Source organism: Aythya marila (assembly GCF_965140915.1).
Source record: "Aythya marila genome assembly, chromosome: 3".
In the NCBI taxonomy this organism is placed as follows: Eukaryota; Metazoa; Chordata; class Aves; order Anseriformes; family Anatidae; genus Aythya; species Aythya marila.
The window spans coordinates 29439250-29462674 of NC_139044.1; the positions used below are offsets into that span (position 1 = coordinate 29439250).

The following is a 23425-nucleotide window of genomic DNA, read 5'->3' on the forward strand; positions in this document are numbered from 1 at the left end:
TATATATATATATATATTATATTTATATAGTGCACTATATGGAGATTACACTGACAAGAACTTAAAAGAAGCCAAGGACAGATGGAGCTGGGGAAAGGATGATGCCAATTTAATCTTGAAGATTGACAGCTCTGCTTGGGACAAGGAAAGCTGAGAGGATTCTGTGCAGCAAGGGAAAATCACTGTGGAGGAAGAGAAGCTGCAGGAGTAATATATTAAAAATAAATATGGAACTTGAGGGCAAGTTTAATGTAAACCCAGCCAAGTGCTTTGCTAAAAATGTGGCTTTTGTACTTGTTTTTTAAACTATTACCACAATCATTTTGCTCCCCTTGAGCTAAGTTGCTCAGCAGACATTAAAACAGTTGTAAATGGTAATTAGTATTCAGAAATGTACTTCAGCAGAGGAAACAGAACCGTGCCCTGAGGTGTTCAGCCTTGCTGCTCTGGGACAAGCTCTGCCCCAACACCATCCCTAGGCAAAAGGCATCCCAATGCCCCATGCCCCCATGGCTCCAGGGGCTGCAGACATCTCTGGTGCCCACTCCAGCATGAATGCACACCTGGGAAGTACAGGAAGACCAGGAAAGGAGCTGAGAAGTGATGGTAAAGGCCCTGAGTATCACAGACAATAGGACTGCAGCCTATGTCACAGGGTGAAAAGAGGGTCTTTGGGGAACAGGAAAAAATTGATTTTTTCATTGAATTCACAAACCAATCAGAGCGCAGGAAAATGTGCTACAAAAAGCCAGGAGTCTTCCTTATCTGCCTCAACCTCTCCAATTTGAGCAAGTTCAGGAAACAACTGTTATTTTCCAGATCTGACTCTGGTGTTTCCACAGGACTTTTGCTTACATGCTGTTTGTAAGTAACCATGCTCCAAGGCACACTGCTTTAAGGATGCACAAAACTCTTCAAATATTACATGTCTTCTCCAAAAGAAAGCTGAATGGCAGTTCTGAATCTATTCCTACTCAGCATACAAACAACCAAGATGTGACATGGTTTTGCAGCCTTCACAGACCTGCCACTTTATAGCACCTCACGTCTTCTTCCCTCTAGCACATTGCTCAAGTTCTGCTCAAAGCTGGCCACAGAAACATGCCCAGGATCTGACCCTATGAACTGGTTTGTACAAAAATCCCATTTCTGTAACAGCTGCTGCCAACATACAATGACAATAAAAAGGCATCAACAGTGCAACCTCATGCCATGCCCCCAAGGATCACTTCAGTGGCTGGCTTGAATCCTGCCATGCACATTTCCCTCCAGGAAGCAGAAATATAACAATTTTAATAATTTATAGAGAGATGTTAAAAAGCATTTACCAACCTCAGGAAATCAGCAGAAGTTGTATTTTTAGCAGGTTTAAAGAATGAGGGAAAAACAGAGACACTGTAGGTGTTGTGTTGGCTTGCTTTCCGAAGCCATTAATTCACGGAATGGCTAGCTCATCATGCAAACCTCCAGCATAGCTGTAAGAGGCTACACGATGCAAGGATGTGCTTTTGGTCAACAGGCTTTAATTCACTTGTCAGCTGCAAGGAATGAGAACATTTCCCTAAGTTTTTGACAGGTATGGCAAAGCCACACTGCTACAGATTGCTGGGTCCCCAGTTTCCAGGTTTTTATACATGCACATTAATCACATTAACAATGATGATGTCTGCTGAGATATAAAGTAAAAAAGATGCTTCTGTTTGCACAACAACCAGGAAAGCTTTACCTATAAAGGGTAAGGATCATCTCTACAGCTATCCCTCAAGATTCCCCATCTTCTACTGTAATCCTTCTACTGTAAATCTGCAACGTTTGGACTTGACCAAAAATTGTATTAATCCTAACATCCTCCTTTGAGCTTAGAGCTCAGTGTACTCTCATTACCTGAATATTTACCATAACAATTCACTTCTTTTCTTTTCCTAAAAATCCTTACATCTTTTTAAGTGACAGGGCAAAATCCTATCATTCTTAGTCAAACAGGTGAAAAATAATCCACTTAGTTTTGCTGGGCCAAGGACTGCAGATTTTGGCCTCAAATTCAGAAGCTGACTAGGGAAATTCTTCCTGACAACAGATCTTTAAGTAACGCTTTGCATTACATGTCTAGCTTAATCTGGGTAAATTCTCATGTGTATTTCAACATTTTTTTCTGATGATAAAAACTCAGTTGATTAGCTTTAGAAAATCTGCATCTTTTCCCTATAAACAAGCTCCCCTCCTTCATGTCAAAAGTCATCAGTGTGAAGATGAAAGCAGATACATGAAAGCTGAAGCATGGTTGATCCTCTTGCTCCCACCTTTTCCCAGTACAACAACGCAACAGCTCCAGATTTCATTTTTGAAAACACTCCTCCCTCCAAGCATCAAACACTTGTTCATGTTACTAGCCAAAAAAGCACTTAGGAGCTGTGATCATATGCAAAATTACATTACAAGAAATTGATGAAAGTTTTGTTACAGATGTCAAATCTGTACAGATTTATCCGGTCAGTCTCCAGACTTTGGATAAAGTCATGCATCCCAAGAAATAATTCCAGAAGCAAAATCATTGATGGAGTTAAAATTCTGTGCTTCAGCCAAAAGATAAGAGCTGAAATGCAGCAGCTATGCCATTATTTTTAGCTTTGCACATTAATAAAATCTCACCATGATGCAAAATACAATAATGCTGAGCTTTGCTAGGCAAAATCTGATCTCAACCAAAACAACAACAAGCACTCATTCATCCAAGCTTCAGTTCCATTAATTCGATGTAAATACACCTAAGGATCAATCTAGGTAAAGATTTTTTTTTTAATCTAAAAATTTAGAGACTGCAGTCACTTCCAGTGACTGACCTTGATGCAAACATCAGTTGATTATCTGTCAGGTATCCCCCTTTAGAGCAGGCAGATTTTGTTTCTCTTTTAGCAATGCATGCCTTTCCAAACCTCTGTCTGTGCCATCTCTGATCAGTACTTTTATTTTCTACTGTCTGTTTTTGACTTTTTAATGCTGAAAATGAATCGATTCTATTGATAACTACCTTAATATTTTCTTGTTCAAAAAAAAAAAAAAAAAAAAAAAAAAAAAATCTCATAAATACCCTTTAATATTTCCATGTTTTTCCTGATTTTGGACTCCCATGTCATCCATTGCCTCTCGACTATTTTTCTTATTGGTATTTTTTATATTACATTAGAGCCCACTCTTGATACATTTATCACTAACCTGTTATTTCACATGGAAATATCTTTCTGTTCCACCCATGTCCTCACAGTGCTCTATCCCATTTGTCATCACAAAATACATAAGCTTCAAAATTAAATATAAAAGACAGAAATGCTATAACTGAGAACTCCAGATCATGATTTCAGAAACACAAATACCAGAACCAACTCTCAGCTGGAATTCAATTTAATTTAGTTTGCGTTAGAACCAGGGTATCTAAAACAAAATTCTTAACAGGATTAAGAAGTGCTAACTTAACTTTTAGCTTAATGGTTTGGTTTAAACTGTTTATAAGGGCATACAATGCTGCCAAATTAAACATATGATTAAAAAAAAAAAATCATTCAACATTTTACAAAACTGGTTACTTTTGTTTACTTGTGGAAAAATACCATAACTGCCCAAGGATAAGAAAGACATGGGTTTGAAAGCACAGGGTCCCAGGGTAAGAGTGCCCACATCATACAGTATCTTTCACAAATGTTTCCTGCCAAGGACAGCCACATTTTTATCTTGCATTTCCTGAGCAGAAATCCACAAGCAAAGTTCATGTCCAGTCAAGCTGGCATATTGGCAAAGCCCCTGGCCCAATATGCACCCACTGCAACTGTGGTTTCCATACACACAGTAAACCTGGCTTTTCCATGATGCATTGAATCTTCCCTCATGCTCATGAGCCAAGGCCAAAGCGCAGCATGCAGGCACTGGGAAGCACAGGGATTTGCCAAGCAAACTGCTGCACACATGTAATTCATCCTGACCATGCACTCAGGAAATGCTCACATGTACAACTGCATGTCAGACACAACAAAAATGCAAGCGTGCTCACTACCACCTGTCCTGAGAGGCCAGGCAAATTTCTCCTGAACAGAATGTCTGACCTGAAAAGCCAAACAGCATATTCAGAAAAAAGTTATCATGATAGAGCACCACATGATAGTCAGTTACATTTTGTTCCTCTTTCACTTGATTTTGCAACTGCTCTTACAGGACCCTGCTCAAAAGCTCCACTACCTGCATGTTCAAAATCTTTTTCTAAGTAACAGTTTTCATCTACTCCTTCCCACTTATAGCTAATGGTGTTAATGCACGTACAGAGAATGGTCAGATGCCTTTCAAAATCTTCATTTGACCTAGCAGAACAAATCAAGTACTCTTACTCCTCCCTATTCCCCATAATCAATCACTTTCATACCCCTTCTTTGTTGACCTGAGTTTTCATTCCTTTTGCTGATAACTTGAATTTTGCCACCAACACATCAGCACTATTCTACCTTTTCCTAATGCCACTGCTAGCTATTAAACATATTTTCTACCATTAATCATGTGCTAGCTTGTTTATAATGAGTGGATAGACATCATCCACTTTTACTACATCCACCTCTGATGTTACTGTGCTTGTTTCCAGTCTGGGATGTATACTCTCTTTATTCTCGTGTTCAGCATCACAGTCTTTACTAAAACCTATAGTTTAATATTGGTCTTCATTATTGTAATTACTGGACTAACCTAATCCTAACCCACTTATTGTTAGAGTAGTTCTGTGTCTTCTTTAGTTGTTCATTCACTGTTGTTATTCCTATACATGAGGTACGCTTCAAATTTCTTTTGTAAGATTTAAACTACTTTGGCAATTTCATTTTATTCTTGTATTCCCTGTCTTTGACATGAAAACTGTATTTTCCATTTGCTGGCAGCTTTTTGTCAAAATCTTAATGTCTGTTTTAGAGGTGGTCGTTCATCCATGTAGATCTGGATTCTTTCACCTTTTCTTTCCAAGCAAGACTTCTAGGTTTCTACAGGTTTTGCAGCCCTGACCTATAGAAGTCTAGTGCTGCTCTGTATTCAGGTCCTGAGCTCGTTATTGTAGCTATTGGCATGAATGAGATTCCTTAAACTTTATGTTTTCAATATTAGAAAATAAAGCAAATTACAGACCTGCTGTTTTTTCACCTGATCATTTAATTTAAATAGTTTTACAGATAGGCTATTCCCAAACATCATTCCAGCATGCCTAAGTCCGGTTTAATTGCTGGCACAGGGGCAATTAAGTAAAGAAATCTCTTACATACAGGCATAATTGGGCTCAACCATAATTCCCCTATATATATGACAACTAATACAGCATGGCTGTTGTGCACGTCATTATGCGGCTGTGAATCAGAGTCGCATTCAAAGAATATAAAATTACATATTCATTTTGCAGTATTTATGATGCAATGTATGAACACAGGTGCTTGCTGAGCAATGATGAATGATGAGACTAACAACACGACATCTTCACTCAGTAATGTAAATAATTCAGCCCCCGTTTGCTCTTCAGAAGTGCTGAGGATCGACACCTTTAAGCTGCAAATGCTTAACTCTATCAGCTGTCAGGTGCATGTCTCCCCTCAACAAACTGCAGGATAAAGGCTTAAATTATTTCTGCTCAATTCATCACATTTTAGCCAACGTAGAAGCCTGCAGTCTATTAACATGATAAAATTGACAACCCCCTATCCTACTTTGCAGTAGTTTGCAAAGTAGATGCTGGTTTCTTCTGCTCTCAGCTCTCTCCAAGCACACTTTCATCAGCTGGGAGAGCTTGCCCTCAAACTGTGCTTTCTGCTGTCACCCTAACCTGACTCAAACCCTTCAGTATTTTCACCTGCCTTTATTCTCATCTGCTAATCTCACATTCAGTTGCTCCTGGTTCTTGCAAATCCTGAAAACACACATTTTTTTAATATCTGAAATACAGCTATTTGAAGTCATGCTGCCAAAATAGATGTACATATTTCTAACTTGAGGCAAAAGGATAACTTTAGCATTTTAAAAGTAAGCCAGGCAGCGTTTTCCTGCTGACAAGCATGTAAGAAAACGTAACAGACATGCACTTTTGAAACACAGGTGGTCTTCTGTTCCAGCCAGTGCAATGCCAATGGTAGTTCCAGATGTGGAAGAAAGACCACCCTTGCCCTCTGGAAAAAAAAAAAGGGGGGGAGGGGGGGCCTGCAATGATACAGCACCAGAGGGAGCCTGGAGCAAGCTGGCACCATCAAGAAAGTTGGAAGCGAGCCAGAGACAAATTACGGCCTGGGCTTTTTGGAGCTGTCTGAAATCAAAGCTGCTCTCCCCTTTGGTCTGAATGCCACAGGAAAAGGATGAATGGGAGAGAGTAAATGCCGGGTATAGCCTTCATTACACATGCAAAAGGGTACAAATTATAATCCCTTGAGCACAAAGAGGCAAAGCAAGGTTCACAATACCACATAATATTAAGCCACATTATGAAAATTACTGTTTATGTTGGTTCTTTAATGTTTGCATAAGGCTGGGAACATGCAAAGTGCTAAGTATGAGCACAGGCGTGGTCTCTCCACTTTGATATGTTCACAAGTGTTGTTTACAAAATAAAATACACTTCAATCATAACTATTAATACTTAATACTGGTATTAATGACTTTGGCACAGAAGCATAAAAGCAAACAAATTTCCTGAAGCCTAAATGACTGGAGGCCTTGTCAGTACAAAGAGGACTGGAAGCACAGAATGCAGCAAGAGCTGGATGATCTGGAGGGGTAATAGAAATGGGATGAAATTTAATAGCAACGTGCAAGGTCATAAGCTTCAAAACATAACAAGACTTTGTTATAAACTATGAAGCTGTCAGCTGGAGGAGCTATGTAGGAGACAGTACATTTGTAGAATACGGGCTGTCTGTAAATCATTGGTGTGATACAGCCATGAAAAGAGTAAATCCATCAGGTGATGTATCCTCAGGAGAGCAAAGGAAGATTAATTTCCATGGTAAAGGCCCCTTTGAAAGCTCCTCCTCTGAAACATTATGCACAGTGCCAGCCATGTTCCAGAAAGAGTCCTTCAAATTAGAATGGGGCCAGAAATATACTTCAAAAATTATCAAGATAACATTCTAACTAAACTGGACTAAACCTTCTCACTTTCTATGTAGCAAGACCAGGACAGGAAGGATCATATTGTTGTCTGATCACTTACCAGGCAAATTCAACAGTCCAAAGGAGGAACTTAAGCTAAAAGACACACAAGTACAAATTTTGGAACAAAATGCTAAAAAAAATGTCTCATTGCAAAGTTGTGGAAATGCCTTCCAATAAGATTCTCGTCATCTGAGATAGGGTTAAAAAAGTTCATATAGGAAGATGATGGTCAGGGAAGTTAACCCGATGAAATAGGACTGCATTCACAGCGGGAAAATCACACTAAATATATGCTACACATTATCACCAGATTATTATCCAGCTTTTTTCTCTGCAGCAAGCATCCACCAAAACCTTTTAGCATTTTGGAATAGCAGTAGCAATTTTTTTTCCTCTGTTTCTTGCAAAAGTGCCAATAGCTTCTTGTGTTACATACTAACACTGTAATAGCACATTGCTCCAACACCTGAAAGTACAGCTGACAGCTCGTCTCCTGCTGTGCCCCACACAAGCTTTCTGCAACACAGAGAGTGGGATGTGCCTGTTTTGCCTTGCTCCAGTTGCCTCCTCTCAGTTCACTGTTATTATTTTTAGTAATTTATAAAACAGTATGTTGTATTCCTTCAAGTCTGTGCTGTCACACTTCTCTAGCCTACAAATAATGCAATGTGCCACCTGGAAGAAATACATCATTTGCACCGTTCCTTCCACCTAGATATCATTGCAGACACAACCCTTTCCATCAAACAAGACCAAAAGTTTTAAAGCAATCCTGACCCTAACCTTGTGCCACAGTAACTGCTAAAGGATCATGCCTCACATTCAGAGAGAACAAGCAAATAAAATGCAAATCAGGCAGTCAAAAAAATCAACCCTGTGTAAGACAAAACCAGCAACAAGAAAGGGAGGCTTGACAAGTGATATAGATGAGTCAGCAGCAAATATTTTAGGGAAAGAGTTAAAAGCAAACATAAAATAGAGTAGAAGAAAAGCATGTTCCTTATCTCAAGTTCTAAAAGCACCAAAGACTCACAACTCCTCAGAGGTTTCCTCAAGCCTTACTTTCAGGAAGCTAAAAACAACTCATTAATGGTGTTAAGGAAGTGGAAATTTGTTCCATCATTTTCCTTGACAAGACCCATGCACTTCAGAAACAGCTGCCTAAAAAGGATAGTCGAACGGCTGAGAGCTCCAGCAGGATCCAGAATGGACAGCTAGTAGAAAGGGCAGAAAACTGGTTAAATTTAAAGGGCAGAAGATCAAGGATTTACCTGAGAGGAACATGGGATCAGTCCTCAGGCTATCAAATAGTGAAGGAGTTTTGGGAGCAAACTATTTGCTGTTGGAATTTTTGATTTAATTAGATTTGATTTGGTAAGCATTTAAACAGAAAAAAACAAGTGCTCTTATCTCTTCAGACAATACTAAAGCTAAAATGTTTCTATGGTCCTAAACCAGAATATCTTAGAATACTTATTTTGACAGACTTTGCCTCAAGCTGGAATGAGATAAAATTTCAGAATGTTTGGATTTCCTGGGGAATGGAAATTCTACCTTCTCTTCAGCTCTCTCAGGCATCACCAGCACCTCAATTCGGTCTCTACTGTCAAAACAGTATGTTGAGACAGAATCAGTATTCAGCTACCAAGACTCAAACCATATATGGATGAAAAAATAGCAGCATTTTGGATTGTCCCCACACTTAAGTTTTATGCATTTTCTTTAAGGGGCTCACAGCCTTTGTCTTTCATTGAGAAAACTTATGCATTTATTGTATAACTAAAGGCAGCCACTGACCTCTTCTTCTGTTGCATCTTACCAGGACACCTTTCTTTTGCAACCTAGAAGCAAAGAGTCCCTTCTTAAAATTTAGGTGCCTTGATGCTAAGCCTTGGATGTAAATGAATAAAAACACATTTGCAAAATACAACCCCTAAGGGGAATCAATTTCTCCTGGCGCTGCATCTACTACCTAGACTTCCCTTCACTTCTCTAGCAGCATCAGAATTGAGCCCAGTGCTAAAAGCTGAATCTAGCTCATAATTAAAGCAATCAAATCTTTGATTTCTCTTGTTCCCACCAATAAAGCACCAAAGGTCTGTCTTTTTCACCTGTTGTAGGAGAACCACTTAAACTTTCCAAAGGCCTTAAAATTTTCAGTATAAAAGAGCTTCAAAAAAAAAAAAAGTACAAGAGAAACAATTTCCCCAATACTTTAAGGTTTCAATATTAAAATGAGTCTTTGACAATGACTCTGCATTAGAAAAATGAAATTGTTGCCAACTTGAAAAGTACACTTAGATCACAATTAGAATTAATGAGCTTGCTTTTCACCTTCATCTCCCCCTTCCTCAATGCTTTCCTCCCCCTCCCAAATAAATGAGCTGTGTTCCTAATAAAGTGCTTGAAAGGAAGGCTGGGAAATTTAATAATAAAAAGCTCTCTGAAATTAAGTTTCTGGCAGTGCTTTAAAAAAGAAAATGTTATTACTTGGTCCTTTGCTTTTCCCCAAAGCAAATTTCAGTCCTTTGAGGACAGCACAAATATAAAGCAGATAATTTACAAACCTTTTATTCGGCAATTTGCCTGGTCAGAGTAAGCAACTATAATAGGAATTGCCAACTGAATGTTTTAAAGATTTTGATATAGGAAGAGAAACTACATGTTGCAGAAGAAGAAAGTCTCTGTCTAAACTATCAGATACTAGACTTTCAACAGGGAACAAATTGTTGAACACGTTAATTTTTATAGGAAATAAAAGGGAGCATTAAGAACTGAAAATCCAACCATAATTGTTGGAGTTATCGTATAATAAGTTCCCTAATCTCAACTCTTTCACATTTGCTGTACTGAAGATGACGAATTTTTTGATTGAGAAAAACCTCAAGTTGCACAGGCATCAGAACCAGAAAACTGGCTCTGACATCCATTTTGCAATATATATGTTGCCTATCTGACAACAACAAAACATTCAGATGAGATCAAAGGTACAAATTCTGACCCATTTTTCACATGCTGAGAAAATTGTATTGGAAATGCTGTTTTTAAAGAGGTTGGGATTTTTGAAAGTCTTTGAATTATTCCTAAACATCTTCTTCTGAATTTAGAAGAAATGATGGATGACTATTTTTTCTTCAAACACCACTTCACATAAAACTCAAGGTTGAGATTATACAAGTGAAACTACAGAATACAGATTTTTAAAAGAAATTATAAATATCAGAACTTTAGGTTTTAAATTCAGGCATCACTTCAACCTTAACTAACAGATTACTTATTTGATGTGATCATTAATGTAAAACAATACTTGTTTTATTCTTTTACTTCAGCTGTAAATCTTCTAATCATATTCTGTACACAAAGCTGAGCAATGAAATATGTATAAGTAGTGTTACTGAAATATTCCATATAATCAATTTCCATCTTGATTTCTCTCTCACATACAGAGTTGTGAAAAACACACATAAAAGATTTTATCTGTGATACTGTCTCTAGTAGTAATATTAAATGAAGGAATCTGTGAAGGATTACAGAAACCTCCTTTTTGCCCCCTAGGAAATGTCAGAGATCTCCAGGATAACTCCTAAATAGAAGATTTCTGCACGTAGATGTAGGTGCTCCCTCTGATAAAAGGCAGGGTTGTGCCATCAAGGGGTTAAAATATTCCACATAATAAAATCAGTTTTACCTTGGGTAGATGTACCTCAAGCTGTTTTCTTCTCATGAATGGGAATTGTTAAGTTTATACCAGGAGCAAAAAAGAGCTCTATGGAAACTAACAAAGTGTGTAATCCTTGGATGAATTAGAAAAGCCAGAATCCATAAGCAAGTCTGTGTAAGAAGGATTCCCAAGTGGAGAATCTCATCTTGAATGATACTACTTTTCAGAGATCAAAGGGGAGTACAGAGATTATCCTTCTACATCTTATTCCCGCCTCGTGTAAAATGAAGCAGACTTTTAAAAAAACAACACCCAAACACATAGCTTATGGATCCACTACCATGCCGAGCAGATCCATAGGAAAGGAAAATTGGCTTGACATGCAAAACAGCACAATTAGCACTTAGCACTCTGGCTCTGCTGGGAGGAGAGATTCTCTGCTCCTGAGGAGGAATCATTCACAGCTTTTAGCTCTAGGAAGAAATACACAGGTTTTCTGCCACCTTCCTGAACAGTAATTAACTGGAAACTTCAGCTTTACTCAGCTTGTTTTTCTCTCCTTAAAATGTCAGCAAGTGGTTGCTCTGGCTTCAGAGTGAATTGTGAAGTCAATAACAAAACACAAACTCAGTCATTGCATTGTGGGCTCCTTATTCCTGGAGCCCACTTTATCCGTGTGCCACAGGACTGATGGGGAGGCTTTGGCTGAGGAAGAGGAGCAGGGTCTTCATTAACAGGTTTAACCTCACTCCAACAAGACGTACTGCTCTACTGTTCATCATCTGCTTTGGCATCAGAGAAGTAGTGTGGGAGAAGTGGTACCTCTTCTTACTGCATTACTTGAAAAGTCATCGAGACAAGGCAAGCACAAGCTCCTGATAGCATGGCAACCCGAGACTGACACAAACTCCTCCCAGCCTGGAGGCTGGGACAAAAACACAAAGCAGACTGTGCATCCAAGTGCCTGGAGGACAGTTGCATTCAGGGCCTTTTGGTGTAACTGTGTGCCAGTGCCACCACATATGGCACCTCTGCACCTTTCCAGCACTGCTGTCTTACAGAGTTATGTATGGAATACAATCATACTGTGCTTTAGGTTGGAAGCGACCTCAAAGATCATCTAATCTCAACCCAGCTATAAATTGCAGACCTTGGACTAACCTGGAAAATTAACTCCTCTAGTGAGTGAGCGTGGATGGGATTGCAGGGAACTCCCAGTTCTGCCCTCAGTGCACCAACACCACTCTGACCTCTGCAGAGGAATAGAAATTACATGGACAGGGCAACAAAGGGCTGGGGAGTTGTTTTGTTTTGTTTTCCCCAAGAGGAAAAATATGACAGAGGCAATGGAAGCTCCCTGTTAATATTTTTACTGTCTGTTTGTTTCTCTCTCTCTTTTGGCATTTCATTGCTTATGATGCCTGAGGTCTTCCACGTGTCCCCACAAGCAGCTCTGGCAGGGACCACCTTCCCCCATGGACACTCGCACCTCACAGCTCAGCAGGGCTCTTCTTCCCTGCAATTCATCGTCCTTGTCCCCACCGCGAGGTGAGAGCACTCCTGCCTGAGCCCCGTGTCTGCAGCAAAATAAATCCAGCACTGCTCCTGCTGCGTGCCTGGGAGCTGTCATCCCTGGGAGCTTTCCTACCACACCTACTGGAGCCTTCCTTGCCTTTCTGGCTCCTCACACACGAGCACCTCAGAGGATTATGCTGCTGCTAGTTCAAGCAATGATCCCAAGTTTCTGGGTAAGCAGAACAGCAATACTTCAGGGTAGAAGGGAATTTTAAGCAGCCGGGCAATCCATGTCATTCCTTGGAGACATGGGGGTGAAGTTTCACATTGTAAATTCTGGTACTGGTGTGTAAGGGGGGAAAAAAACACCTCTTACAGGCAATTAGGTGAAGAGACTGTCTCCCACTCTGGGCATACTGCTTTGAAATATTTATGACTGCTTTTAAACACAGTTTAGTGATAGAGAAACTTGCCTTTCAGTTTTTAAAACAATCTACTTAACTTTTAAATGCAAATTAATTCCCCATCCATTCCAGTGCTCAGAAAACATTTCTGTGTCTTAATAGACACAATTGCACAGTAGTAAGAGCAGTTTCCCATTTATTATTGTTTATTTATATTTAATGTACATTTAATACATGCTGATCTTAACTTCTCCCTCCTTTCCAATGACTAAGTTTTCTTCATAATTACATGAAAATCGTCTCTATTATGGAGCAGTTGGACATAAATTATTTGTTCCCAATAGATGGATTGCATAAATAAGAATAACAACTTTCATTTTGCAAAGATCACAACAAAGATTTCAAATCTGTCTGTTAAAGAGTGAAGCAAGAACCCTAGCCTGTATCCCTCTTAAATCCTACATGAGCTGTCAAAATTCTGATTCTTTAGCTCAGTCAGCTTAAAAAAAAAAATAAAAAAATAATTAATTATTTTCCTTACATGTAACTGAAGATGGCACTCTGTCAGACAGAGACAGCTGGCAGCAAGGTTGCCTGTCTCAGCTTTGCAGATATTTGTAGTTGCCAGCTATCTGGAACAGCCCCCAGTCTTGTCTCACAGCAAGTCAGGTTGTGCACCCAGCTGGCACCAAGCCACAGTCATCATGGCAACCCGCAAAATGCTCTGAAGAAGCAACAGATTTTCACAGAAAAAAAATAAAGATACCCTGGACTGTGAAGAGGGGGAAAAAAAAGAAAAAAAAAAAAAAAGAAAAAAAAAGTACAGGGTTCTCAGAATGAAAACCTCTTCAAGAAGTTCTCTCTCTTGCCACTGATTTTGGAAATCATCTGGTTATCTGGTTTGGGTTCAGCTCTCCTCTCAGTGCAAACATTACCAGCCTGCAGCTGAGATGGCTGGCTAATCTAATCCCATCTCCCTCATTAAATTAAGAGAATTTATACAGGGTCCTTGAACTATTATCTTGAACTATTACCTTATTCTAGAATGACAACTTTTAAATAACAGCTTCTTTAGGACACTCAGACACCGTACAGGGCTCTGAGTGAAAATAATTTCAAAGTAATGTATTTTGAAGGGAACAGTTACAACTAATATGATGGTTTGATGAAGTCCTAATTAGCTTTTTACCATGTTAACACACAATGAGGACATGCAGAAATTACTATTGGCATAATGATTAATCAGTCTACTTGGCAACAGCTGGGGTGAAGAAAATACAAGCTGATGAAAACACCCTCGACAGCATGCCTAACAGTGAGCTCCAGGGGAACCCGAAGCAGGGTTTTGGTAGCAGCAGGCAGCACCTTGTCTTACCATGACCAAGCCAAGCCACAAAGACTTCACAGGGTCTGCAAAGAAATTCATAGCGGCCATGAGGATTTGATTCACCGCCATGTGGGCACAGGAACAAGGAAAGAAATTCTGTATCAGCATTGGGCATCATGGTTTTAACAAGCACTTTATGCATTACTAGCAAAGCCACAAGCAATTTGAGCAGGCCTTCACCAAAATGATATTATCAAAACAGATGCAGGAATTACATAGCCATCAAAAAGCATGGAGTTATTCAGAAAACAAAGGAAACTCAGGGCAGAGAGTCACAGGAACTGCAGAGCTGATGGAAGAGAGAACTCAGTCTGAAAACAAAATACAAATTCTTGTCCTTAGATTTGTCCAAATTTGGAGCAGCAGCTGCTGACACTTGCAACACAGCGGAACATTATTTTTAAAGAAGAAACTTCCAGAAGTATGCAACTGTTCCTAAGAATTTCCACTGTTTTGCAATGTATAAATCAGAATTACAAATCAGATTTGCTGTTAGTACCATGGATAGTTTTCATGGGCTGTCAAACTCTGCATCTCTACACTTACTGTTTTTATACATGTCACCTGTCTCAAAAGAAACCAGCTTCAAAACTTCAAAGAGTAGAACAAAACATAAAACAACACATTATGAAAATGCCTAACAAAACATTGGTGATAAATTCCTTTTGCTTATAGCTTAATAGATGGCAGCAGCTGTCACATGGTCTGAACCTCACGAAGAATCACTTCTTTACTAGAAAGCTCATCAGCATGTCATTCTTTGAACATCAGCACTATTTGGTAGTTACTTAGTCTAAAATCCCCAAATTCTGACTTAGCCTAGCAATAAGAGTAAGCAGGAAAAATATATGACAAAGACATCACTCATTTGAAAAAAAATACTTTGAACTGGAGGCAGAATCTCGGAGTTGCATGACAATTTTGGTACCTAATAAGTGCTCTAATATTAGAATGCTAGCTAACATGGCTTGTTTGCTTTCACCTGTTGGGCTCCACTTGTCTTTACTCTTTAGCTTTTTTGAGCTTTACTTTTGAACTCCACTAGATCCTTTACTCCAGGTAATGGTAATAGTAATAAATTTCAGCACTCCCCCATCTTTTCAGCCAATGTATTTTCAATATAATGCTTGGAAACCTCCCTATGTTGATGCCCATTTTTGGAGACTGTGATGTAGTGAGAATTTTCTCTGACCAAGGAGACACATTCCATAAATCTCCCTTTGCCCTCCAGTCTCAGTGTTGCACACCCACCTGGCCTTTCCCTCTTTCACTCAAGAAAAACTCCAGACTTCACTAGGAGATCTAATGCTGCTAACTGAACTTCTAAGCCATTTGTAGCAATAAAACCAGACTATTCAACATACCTCACAAAACTTTTCTTGAATCGTACTCCCTCAACTGAGCAATAGATAGGAGTCCAAGACAGGTTGAAGATTTATTTTTTTCCCCAGGAACTACAACCAATGTTTAAATTGCACGTGATGTTTTCTCTACTGCATGCAATGTTTTACCTGCTGTAATTGTTTCCTGATCATACTTTTTTTTTTTTTTTTTTTTTTTTTTTTTTTTCACAACATACTGCCACGGTGGTACTTCACAAGAGGCTATGCAGTTGCACCTCCATTTTGCACGTGCATCACATGCCAGCAATTGCAGGCAGTGCATATAGGACTAGATGAACAGATCCATGTCTTTACGCTCACCTGCTGTGCAGATTTCTTTCTCTGCAGGGTGAATTTTATGAAGTAACATTGAGGCCAGGCCAAAACAAAACAAAACTGCATTGCAACACTCCTGCACAGCAAATGGAAAAAACTAAATGTATCTTTAACTTCCAAGACATAAATGAAGCACTGTGTCTAGTTTGGAGCTTTCATATTATTTTCACTACATTTTGTGTCCTTAAACCTTAAAGGATCCTAAAACCACTCTGACTCCAAAAATTTTAAAGGGTTAGTAAACATCGCAGCAGTCCTACCTTGCTTAAACTGAAATGAGCATTTTTTTTCCAGTTTTCTAACTAATCTCTGTTGAGAAAGATAAGATCTTAGTTACCAAAAGATACAAAATGGCTCAAAATGAGGGATTCCTTAGTCCCATACTGTTTGACATTTACAAAATTAGCCAGATGTAAAAGAAAAAAAATAATGACCTTGAAGGTAATTAAGCTCAGAGAGTTATTTAACTGGGGCTCAGTGAAGAATGGTAGTACCCTCATTACTCCGTAACACCACAAAATACTCAAGGTTCAGAACACAGTCCCAAAATCCTCTGCAGCCTGTTTCTATTTAAACTGCTCAATGTTTACGAGCTGCCGAACTGCCCAACCTTCAACACACTGCTTGCTTCGAAACTCAACAGGGGACTGGGGCATGAGGCAGCTGAACCTCAACCTGGCCTGAATGGAAGCTGTACCAGAAGCAATCTTGCCACTGGATTTTTTTATTCTATTTTTTAAAACAAATTCCCAGAAAGGCATCAGGAAACATCCTGGGTTCATTACAAAGAGCAGACAACATACAGCAGGGCTGCCCTCAGTGCAGTAGTTCTCAGCTGTTGTATGTCTGTGTCTGCATTTTTGAGGCCAGATCAGGATCTAATCTGCCCAGTTCCCAAAAGGTCATGAAGAAACAGCAGCTGCAGTATAACCCCACTTAGACAATCAAAAATTTCAGATTTTTTCCATTTTCCTTGTAATGGAAACAAGTAAAGAAACCTATCAAAAATCACAAGGATTTTTCTGTGAGTAATAAAGCTGAGATTCCTGTTATTTGGCTATTGATTCATAATGATTCACTCGGACAACACTTTCAAGCTTTCTTCTGAATCATAAAGGCCAAATATTTGCACAAAGCAAGAGAAAAAGAAAGTTAGTTGAACTTGCCTGTCACTGACAGGAGACAATCCTTGGCTCTGTATTTTACTACCACCATGCAGAGATGAGCCACATACATTTCTTGCTCAGAAATGTCCCACATGACTTGCACAAGACAGGGGTACGAGAGACCGGGCACTAAATATCTAAGAACTCTCAATAAACTGAGAATTGGCAGCAATGACACTTTATTGCAGCTGACAGCGTAACCCTAGAGACAGAGAGAAAATTGCTGAAAACACCAGAGTGGTAAGCAGGGCATGCTGAAGGTATTTTTTATGGTCACTCTATGTGGAAGGGTAAAAATAAATCAATAAGTAGAAAAATCTCCCCCGGATGAGAATTCATCTCCTGTCCCTGAACCAGCCCACATGCTAGTCTAGTTTTTATTGCATAACTACAAACCATACATACCAAATGGGTTGACAAAAGTTTGCTTCTCATTTTGGTAGGAAGCTCAAAATAGTATCATCATGTTTTCTTCTCTATATTCATTAATGATCAACCTGTCTTAAAAACAGTACGTGTATATGCAAACATTGTAATGATCCTGTGTAAGGTTTTTGTGGCAACGGTTTTGTAGTAGGGGACTGCAGGGATGAATTTTGTCAGCAGAGCCCAACAGCTACGCCATTTCATGTAAGCAAAATCTTCAGCCAGCTCCAGAAGGGACTTGCTGCAGGCTAGAGATGAGCCAAGGAGCGATGTTGTTTGCTCCTCTGGGAGAGAAGGTCTAAGAAAGAGAAAAACCTGCTGTGCAACAGCAACTGGGAGAGAGAGGAGTGAGAACCAGCCCTGCAGCCCCCCAGGGTCAGTACAGAAGGAGGGCAGGAGGTACTCTGGGCATGGAGCATCAGTTCTCCTTTGACCCATGGAGAAGCCCCCGGTGGAGCACGTGGATGTGGCCTGGAGGAGGCTGCAGCCCATGGAGAGCCCCTGCAGGAGCAGGCCCCGGGTCAGAGCTGCAACCTGTGGAGAAAAACCTATGCAGGAGCGGTGGGTCTGGGGGGAGCTGTCACCCACCCATGGGGGACCCATGCTGGAGCAGTTTGCTACTGGGGAATGGATGGACCCCATGGTACAGAGCCGTGTGGGAGCAGTGCTTGAAGAGCTGCTGCCTGTGGACAGCCCCCACAGGCTCATTTTGGGAAGGATGGCATCCCATGGGAGGGACCCCACAGGGAGCAGGGGCAGGGAGTGACCGTGAGGGAGTAGCAGAGATAAAGCATCAGGGACTGACTGCAACCCCCATTCCCCTGTGCCATGCAGAGGAAGGAGATAGGAGATGGTAGATGGGGAGCAAGGTGTTCTTAGTTTCTCACAGATTGAGTTTGCTAGTGATAGGTAATAAACTCTATTCATTTCCCTCTGCTGAGTCAGTTTTGTCCATGACAATGATTATTGAGTAATGTCCCTGTCCTTATCTCAACCCTTGACCCCTTTCCATCACATTTTCTCCCCTTTTCCTTTCACGAGGAGGAGTGAGAAAGCAGTTGTGGTGGTGTTAAGCTGCCCAGCCAGGTAAAACCACCACAGATCCCCAGAAAGATCTCACTGAGCTGAAAAGTGGTGGTTCCCTCTCCCTCGTCAAAATACAAGATTTCTGCTACTGCAACAAAAATGTCACAAATGTTGTTCACCATGATAGGAGGATGTTTCCCAGGGAACAAAGATAACTTTATCACTGGGCTATGTTCACTCCATGTGAGCTAAACAGTACCCTAACCCCCATTTAAATGTAGTGCCAGGATAAAAACCATTCATGAAAATTTTAAAATAAAATTTAATCATGCAGGAAATCTTCTCCCTGCACATACACAGTCAGATCTGCTGACTGAGAGCAAACTAAAAGTTTTTACTTCCATCAGCAAAACTGAACCAGTTCTCTTAATCCATGGCTGCAGATTTTCTTCTAATTTGTGAAAACAACCTAAGTAGGTGATCAATGACGACACTTTTGCCAGTCACACCAGAAGCCATTCTGCTTGCTGTGCCTTGGCTATGTGGAAGGGACACAGCACAGTGATGCCAGCACTTGGTAGCCACCATGTCAGACACACCTGGAGGAGCAACACATGCATGGTGCAGGAGTGATAAGCTTTATGCTGGGCAGGTCTTCACCAGCAGTGAGCAAGCCCTTGTGTACACACTCAGTTTTGTTCTGGATCAGTCACATACCAACTCTTTGGGAAACAAAAAGATATCAAGATTTCATATGAAAATTTTGGCTGGTTCTCAAAGCAGCAAACACTTCAGAATAGAATTTCTATTTGTGACTTGTTATACAATATAAAGCACTTCTACATTTCAAAAATTTATTACAGAAACCTTTTGCTTTGAGGCTTTTCAAGTTGTAACTTAATAGAGAATATAAAAAGAAGCAGAAAGCTGGCTGCAGGTTTAAATAATTACTTAAAATTACAAGGCTGTTTCAGGTATGTCTGCTGCAAAATTAATGATTCCTTAGTAGTACATACACTCTAAATTAAAAAAAAAAAAATCATTAATCACGTATAGATTTGCACTATGTCCTACGGTATGTGTTAAAAAAAGTAAACATCTGGTTAAAGCCTTGGTTTAAAAAAAAAGAAAAAATGTAGTAAAGAGAATGATAATGAAGCATAATATACTGCAATTGTTCATCTTATGATCACATATTGACTGTTAGGAATATACTCATTTAAGAGGAGGGCACTTTTTCAGCTGCCAAGCACACACTTGCACAAAAGGGAGAGCTGAATGTTCCCATGAATTTAATGATTCGTCTTTACAGTTAGCGACAATCTCACCTCAATCATTTCCATGCTGCACAGAGGAGCTCAAATCTCAACCCTAAAACCACGCTTTCTTAGTTCAGATGTTGGAACAAATTCCTGTTTAAAGCTTGTCTCCTTTTCATGAGAATTACAATTACAGCTACCATTTCCTTAGTACAGGACTGGAAAGCTGTTTCCCTATCTGACCCAGGTGCTTTGCCAGACACCCTTATCAGTCTGCCATTCCAAGCTTCTACACAAGCCCACTGAAACCCCAGGATGAGTTTGATCCAACCTGCAACATTCAGAGCAGAGAAACAACATTGCTAAGCATTGTTCCTGCTGTGTGCTGGTTTTGGTTTGTTCCCACAACTATAGATACATCCACTATCTAAGGAAATTTAGAGAGCTAGTATGCTTGCTGTATCACAGCTGGACCCAACTTTTCAAATTCAGATTTCCTTAAAAAAAAAGTCTATTTCTTCCATTCCGTCTTTAATAAAATAGAGAAGAATTTGGGGTTCATTGTGTTTTTATTTATTACAATTTGACTGAAGAGATTTTAAAAGATGTCTGACAAAGCTGTTACAAACAGAAGCGATTTCAACTGATTTTACTTTTTTGTTTTATTCTTGCAAATAAAACACTTATTTTCATCTTGTGTTTTTCCCCTCTGGCTGTTTGTTGTTGCTGTTGCTTTGTTTTTAGTGTACATCTTAGTTTGAAGATCAGCAAAACAAACATGAAGCTAACACATTTGCATACAATTGCTTATGCTTTAAGCCTGCAGTAAATACTGTTTCTGTACTTGTAATTAGTGAAGTGCAAATATGGGCTGGATACCATCACAGACAAGTAAAAACATTGTTTTGCAGTGACTGAAATCCACCCTCATGCAGAGAAATTCTCTTGCATTTGGTGGAAATTATGTCTTGTGGGAATCTTTTCAAGGATCTCTCAAGAAGGCAAATTTCTCTTACCTTGATTTTGAACACAGCCTCTCCAAGTGGTTGGACAGATTAAAGGGGTATATAAAAAACCCTTTCCAACTAGGTCCAAATCTGAAGACAACCTGTATTAGAGCTGAGCCTCAGGGATATTATACAAGGAACATTTTTTGGAAGCACAACAGCCCATAAGTATGCATATAGAGAATCTATGTAATGCAGGTTCTTGGAGACTTGAGACATGGCCACCATTCTTCAACATCCACTGAAATGCCAAATCAGAATGATAGAAAATAGCCTAATATGTGTCCCCCCCCCCCCCCTTTTTTTTTTTTTTCCCTTTCTCAAGATGAGGACTTTATCCTCTCCTCCAGGAGCATAAGATCTCATTTCAGAGTCCTGTCCCTATGAGATTTTCTAAATGAATTAGCCCTGATTAGAGTACGATTTAGCATGCAAATTTCCAGAGGTGTCTGAAAAGTCCTGTTGTCACATGATGCATAGTTTACCAATATCCAAAACAAAAATAAGTTCAGCAAGTTTCTTTCTTCAGATGCAGAAATATTTTATCTTTTCTTTCTATTGTGTTGCTGCTGCTTAGAGTAGTTCATAACTTGTTTCTCACCAAGCTGTCTGTAATTTGATAGCCTGAGTATATCCAGAGGTTCCCCTCACCCTCCTCCTCCCCCTTTCATTTTCCTGCCCTTGTATTTCCTGAGCATTCATCTTTCAAACAGAGACTATCCCCGCAACTTGCCCTTAATCTCTTTTGGGCTAAAAATCACCAAGTGTTTGATGATTTCTCCAAAATAAGTCCCAGCGCTCTGTCTCGCATTCCTGACCTGTCTGCAATGCACACACAGCCCAAAACCACATGCCACAGAGGCCATGCGGCTGCAAAGCTGTGATGTGCGCCTGTGTGGAGCAAAGGGAGCAAGGTTCTTTGCCTTTTCTAGGTACTTCGAAAGATGAATGAGAATATTTTCAAAGCTGATGCAAGAATGTGAGCAAATAGGTCATACATAGCTAGCTTACGGAAATGATACCTCATCTTTTATTGACCACTTGATACGTTCTCTGGTGGTAGCAGAAGAGAAGACTTCTCTTCTTCCAGGAAGAAAACAATGTACCTGTCTCCAAAAAATATGTAATAGTCCTAGCTAACTATATAAGGATAGGACAAGGCAAGATAGGACAGTGCAGGTTAGTCCATAGAGCATATTACAGTGCCATGCAAGCAATGTCTCCTGACATGCATTAGTGAGGGCATGCTTGTGCAATGGCTAAAAAGCCAGGGCTGCTGGCACTATGGAAGGAAAGCCAAGGGTAAGATTTCATCTGGAGGGACTGTGCTGCTTTGTCACGTAAGCTGGGGCTAGCTTCTGAATTTTTGAATTTGCTATTCAAAAGCAAATGTTCAGTTTTTGTTTTATAAAAATAAAATTTTTAAATGCAAATTGGGATTACAGTACATATTGTACATATAAGGATAAAATATAAAAAGCAGCTCAGCAAACAATTTGTCAAATTAGGTTGCAGAGATGTTTTTTCTATAGATTATCCTCATTAAGACATATGACAGCTTTAAGATCATTTTGTAGCACAAGTTTAAGCTAATAAATCCTCCTAAAAAGCTTGTCACTGCTTTCTGTTTATCATTGGGTTAGCATTTGGCTGTGACAGAACTGAAACACAGACTGCTTTCATTTCTAAAGATCACATTGTTACAGTAACCACTTTTCAAGTGTATCAGCATAGCATAACACACATGAATTTCCATGTTCCTTTAAATCACTGGTAGGCAGGATACTAGGCCGTCTGTGAAAAAGCACACCAAACAGTTGAGAAATTTCCCCTTGCTACAGATAAAACATCAGCTCAGAAGAGCTGCTGTAGTAGGAGGAACACATACAGCTCTTGTCAACCACTATCAGATTGCTAAAAGTGATCCTGTAATTTTATGACACTAATACTGTATACATTCATAGACAGCCATGGCAGACGCACTTGCATGTTTAATGGCTATTATTTTGGGCACAGGAGAAATAGCAGTGTCTAAATCTAAGATTTTTTTTTTTTTCCTCTGAAACCAAGGGGCTAGGGCACCTGACAACCTACAGAGAATGACACAGACCTGAGACAAGGTTTGAGTGTGCAACTACCCTCATGCCCACAGGGGATGCAGTACACACTGAACAGAGCACACCCAGCCATTGTATCCAAAACAATTGTCACTTACACTATGGCATAGATACTTGGAGCACGAGAACCAAAGTAGAATTGCAGAGACCTGAGAGAGTGCATTATCTAAGTTATTTTTTTTAATAATTAACTTGAGTCCTTGCAGCAGATCCCTCAATCAAATAATAGGTACGGGCTATGAAACTGACAACAGTTCCAAACTGACCATTGCAAAACCTCAAAGCATCTACAGATATTATATATATTTTCCCAAGAATTAGTATCTCTGCTTTCTTAATGAAGGAAAATTGAAGCTGCTTCCAAACATTTTCAGTATTGGAATTTCAAGCCAGAATTTTTGGCAATCATTAATCATTTTCAGTGTATTTAAAATGTTTTATTAAGATCTCTATCCCCCTTGTTACAAGAAACAGGGTATAAAACATGCCAGGATCCAATAGGTCCTTCAACAATTAAAGAACTGTGCTCTCTAATCAGTCATATGCATTTTGCTTAGACTTTTTATTAGCATAGTTTTTTGTTT

General features: G+C 39.6%; 1 protein-coding gene across 2 annotated transcripts in view; it reads right to left on the reverse strand.

Annotated features, from left to right (window-relative positions):
- SMYD3 (SET and MYND domain containing 3) overlaps window positions 1–23425 on the reverse strand; it is a 394861-nt gene that overhangs the window by 212698 nt on the left and 158738 nt on the right. The gene's annotated exons all lie outside the window — the stretch shown is intronic.